Genomic DNA, 5272 nt, shown 5'->3' on the forward strand with positions numbered 1-5272 from the left:
GACACCATAATGCACACCCATACTGGGTACAATGGAATGTGCGGAATTCTCACAAAAATCATGTGTGCAAAACACCAAAATATTATCCAGGAGTGATTTCTTTCTTGGTGAGTTTTCAATACTTAAACATAAATGTCGAATGACGGATAACTAACTTCATGGTCATATTGCGGCGGTACGAAGCCCAGTGGTAAAGCACTCGCCTGGTGGGCGGGTGGTCTGGGATCGATCCCCGTCGGTAGGCACATTGGGCTATTTATCGTTTCAGCCAGTGCACCACAACTAGTATATCAAAGACCGTGGTATGTGCTATCCTGTATGTGAGATGGTGCATATTAAAGATCCCTTGCTACTAAACAATAGAATCATAAAATGGTCAATGAAACTTGTTTTTATTGCAAACACATTTTATTGCATATAATGTATATCTACGACAGGATTGCACACAATTTATCCAACTTAAGAGGCCCTCTCCTAATTACAAAGATTAAATTTGACAATAACAGCTACTTCGTTTCATTTCAACTTATTTTTATGCTTATATTCAATTAAGGTTCAAACACACTGTCCTGGGCACACACCTCAGCTATCTGGGCTGTCTGTCCAGGACAGTGTGTTAGTTGTTAGTTGATTAGTGGCTAGTGAGAGAGAAGAGGGTGTAGTGGGCTTACACATACCCATTGAGCCCTTAAGACCTCGCTCTGGGTTGGAGCCGATACCGGGCTGTGAACCCTGTATCTTCCAGTCTGTAGTCCGATGGCTTAACCACTGCGCCACCGAGATTACAATTTTCTATTAATCAGTCAATAACGTAAACGTTTGTGAGAACGGACTGAATAAACTGCAAGAAAAGGAAAAGAAATAGATGTAATTGATGGTTTAAAAGTATTTATTCTCCGAAGCCCAACTGGTAAATATCAACAATAATAATAACAGTAAAAACACATAAATGATCCAGCACCGTGTATTACAATTCATTTTCATTTTCGTTTCAGTTTATTTACGTGCTTATATGCAATTACGGTTCAAGCACGCTGTCCTGGGTACACACCTGAGCTATCTGGGCTCTCTGTCCAGAACAGTGGGCTAGTTGTTAGTTGTTAGTGAGACAGAATCGAGTACCGTGGTCCTACACCTACTCACTGAGTCATTAAAATTCGCTCTGGGTGGAATCTGGTACCGAGCTGCGAACTCTGTACCCACCAGTCTTATGCCCGATGGCTTAATCACGACACCACCGAATACACCTAATCTTAAGAACAAATAACATTCAGTTTCTTTAAAACTTCCAGTGCCATACTGTAAATCAGGAAAATAATTCGTCATAATAATTATTATGAGATGGGAACAGGGCCACCCATATACACATCCACCCCATCACCACCACGCTTCCGGCGCCTCTGATTCAAAATCTGTGACAGTGGTCTCTTGTGCATTTGTTTCTTGCAAGAATGACTGTGACAACTTTTTCCTTGTAACTTTATTTTGGTACATTCAGACCGATGACAGCGTATAAGGAATTAGTGTACAATGTATATTTACAAAGATAAGATGGCAACAGGAGTTCTTCATAAAATATATGCATACATGAAACACTATTCAAGATTCTTTATAAAGACTTTAACTGTAACACTTTTATTATAGAAATATGAATCAGGGAATGAAGGAATGAGTTAATAAATGTATACAAAACACAAACAAGTTATTAAAGAAAACAATATTTATTAAAATATAATATGTTTGGCATATGGTTTTGGGGGCAAAATAGCAGTTTGGGTCCAAACGACTGCGTGCATTATTCACAAAGTACGAATTTGTGTAAATGGCAGGAAAACTGCGGCTTTCCTGTTACTCAGCTTTTTAGCTCAATATTTTTGCGTGCCCTCGAAACCAGTTAGCTTGCTACAGCTGTAGCTGTGTATGCTCGCAGTTCATATCGGCGAGTTAACCACAACACCAGAGAAACGGCGGTTTCCCTGATATTTTGCCAATTTAGTTAACCCACTATTAACTGCAGATTTTTTTATACTGATTTGTTGGGGGCGCAATGGTGGAACAAACCTGCTGCGGTTGGTTTGAACACCGTGAACCCAACCACACTACTACTTTGTCCCTATAATATACAAGACATACATAAACAATGCTGTATCAGTTAACTAATATCAAACTATACATGTATATAAGTTTCTAGATAAATGGTTGGTAAGAAGGGGATGGCGGTGGGTGAACGTTCAAAAAGGCATGTTGTAACTTGCAGTATTAAAACACTAATGCCATCAGTAGTGTCCTAGCACTTGCCTCTGAGGTGCTGGAATGCAGCTCTCGACCTATCAGCAGTGATTGTCTTGAGTTATTACCAAATATGGCGATGACCAGGAATGCAGTTACCCCTCTGGTCATTGGTGTCCAGTGTAAGTGGGATGCAGCTCTTGACCATGCAGTCAGCCTTGACTAATATAAGCTGCTACCAATACAGCAAGGTCTGGTCTGCAGGTTGCTATGGCAATTCTGTGTCTGCAGGCACACATTACATAACTATTTGCATTCTCTGTGATCTGTGATATAGACATAACCATCTATAATTATGTAGTACCTGTATATGTACTGTTCCTACTAGCCTATAATGCATGCAATTGCTATATTTGTATTGTATAAACTCCACTAAGTGCTCACACTAAGTATAAATTAATGTTTAACGACACTCCAGCACGATCTAAAAAGAAAAAAGAAAGAAAAAAAAGAAAGAAAGAAAAAATCGGTTTTGGGTGTCAAATTAAATTATATAATGAATAAAACCAATGTAAAATTCAAAAATTACTAAACAAAATAGTGTAGAAATCAGTAAAAGAGTCCACTCGTGAAAGACACAATGAAGCACATTAACATTAATACTAGAAAATACAGTCTTCAAAAAGACAAAAATAAACGCTCTAGTCAGACAATGAAAACGGTGGAAGCCGAGGTAATCAAACCAATATTGAACCGAATTATCACGACAAAACCCCAACAGATTTGACAGTAAACAGCTGCTTACAATCAACACAACTTAACAAAAATAAACTCTTCAAAACGATAGAAACAAACGCCATGGTCAGACCATGGATACAGTGTATAGAGCTGTAGTAATCAAACCGATATTCAACCGAATTATCACGACAAAACCCCCACAGATTTGACAGTAAACAGCTGCTTACAATCAACACAACTTAACAAAAATAAACTCTTCAAAAAGATAGAAACAAACGCCATGGTCAGACCATGGATACAGTGTATAGAGCTGTAGTAATCAAACCAATATTGCACAAAACGAAAAACATATTTGAATATTATCACAGATACTTGTGCTATGTTCGACCCCTCTCAAGGAAAGTCATGATGATCATGCCACCCCTGCACCACGAAGTGGAACAGCATCATTGGTATGGAAATAATAGTCAACGATTGTTGCTATGACTGTTACTCGGATGCGAGATTTGTTTCACTGTTGGTCCATTCTTTTTAAGGGGTGCCGTTTTTGCTGATGTTGATGGATGACCACATGTTAGTGTGGAACTGGTTAACACGTGACTAATTCCACACTGTTGTCTTCTGTTCATTGTATGATATTCGTACAATAGGATGTTATATATACAGTTTCTCCTGCTTTGTACAAGTGGGTTTTTTTTCTGAAATCACTACTTGTGTCTTTCCAAGCATCGTTATATGATATTCGAAGAATAGAATTCATATTTACAAACTGTGTCTCTTCTGTATGTCCATACTGAAAATCAAGAACAAGGGGAAATAACTCAGTTTCTCCTGGTTTATACAAGTGGTTTTCTTAAACCTGTGCTTGTTTCTGTCCAAACATTGTTCAGTGATATTCTTAGAATATGATGCCGTATTTACAAACGATAAGGGACTGGGCAAAACGTCCAGGTTATGTGATGCAAGGACGATATATTCCACATGAGGAGATAGCATAGAGAGTGTGTGTCTTTTGTCACAATTCTCAGCATCATAGTGATCTCACGTTTCTGCCTCCAGTCTGAAATATAAACATAAAGTGGAGATAAATGTCGTTTTAGAATGGCGATACTAAGACTAACACACAAATGGTGTGTAAATGTGTGGGCGTGCGTGTGTTGTAGCGAGTGTCAAGTAACACCTATTAAGACAGTGATTCACGACTGCATGTTATTACAGATGGACTTACTCCAATGTGCTCTGTCTGGTTCTAGTTTTCACTTAGTAAACTAGTCCGTGAGTGGCTGTACAAGAGAAATAGAAATCTCCAATAAAGGATCTCTCCAAGAGTGGCTGTCCTCCTGTACTGTGCTGGGATACGACCCTGATCAAGTATTATGGTTTTGTTGTTTAGATTCAGAGGTGAGCCTTACACATGTGTACATAGTCGACGAGTGTATATAAAAGCCAATCATTGAAGTGCTCCTTATGCCAAGGTGTCGTTAAACAAATATTCCTTTCCAAGAAGGTCCTAAGCCATTGTCAATAATTTCATACAATAACTGTCAATACGAAATAGTGTGCCAGCCCAGAAACGAACCGTTCCAATAATATCAATCAATGGACTTTTAACTAGGCTTATCCTCAAAACGTCCAAACGTGTGTCTTAGGCACATCCTGTTAGGTGGCAACAGGATACCAATATATATAATTGTTAAAGAACAATTATCTTGCATGTCTCCAAATAAAGACTACAGGTATATCAAAGGTCGTGGTATGTACTGTCCTGTCTGTGGGAACGTGCATATAAAAGATCCCTTGCTAATGGAGGTGAACACGTGGTGGGTTTCTTTTGAAGATTATGCGTCCCAATTATCAAATGTTTGAGATCCATGCTTAGTAAACGTGCCTGAGACTATTTTAGATATGGGCATGTTAGTAAAGTAACAGTACCAGTAAATAAAGGTCCATGGTTGTGGTGTTCTTCAACACATTTTAACTTGTGTTCAAATAAAGGTCATAAAACGTTACAGTGGCACAGCCATAAGGTGGAGGGTGGGGTGTGTGTAGACAAGGCTCCAGATCTTCACCCGAACTCAAGACAATGCACGATGCCACCAAACCACACGGAAATCATAAAACGTGTAAAGTTTACCTCTGCATTAATCGTCGTAAGATCCTTCAGTTCTGACCTGACCTCTATACGCAATATGGCTGCCGGAAGTATGATAACCAGGACCATTCGATCCCATTTTAATTCAAGATGAAACAGCTTATCTAAAAAACAATAATTAAAATAAATAAAATAAAAATAATAATCAATCAA

At 38.6% G+C, this 5272-nt stretch overlaps 1 protein-coding gene across 1 annotated transcript in view; it reads right to left on the bottom strand.

Moving 5' to 3' along the window:
* Positions 1–1705: 1705 nt before the first annotated feature.
* The window catches only part of LOC121373457 (coadhesin-like), a 25839-nt gene continuing 22272 nt past the window's right edge, over positions 1706–5272 (bottom strand). Inside the window, exons 11-12 of the mRNA XM_041500121.1 lie at positions 5102–5223; positions 1706–4027 (exon numbers count right to left, since the gene is read on the bottom strand). The gene's annotated coding sequence lies outside the window, so the exon portion shown is untranslated. The remainder of the gene's footprint in view (positions 4028–5101; positions 5224–5272) is intronic.

Source organism: Gigantopelta aegis, chromosome 5, assembly GCF_016097555.1.
Source record: "Gigantopelta aegis isolate Gae_Host chromosome 5, Gae_host_genome, whole genome shotgun sequence".
In the NCBI taxonomy this organism is placed as follows: Eukaryota; Metazoa; Mollusca; class Gastropoda; order Neomphalida; family Peltospiridae; genus Gigantopelta; species Gigantopelta aegis.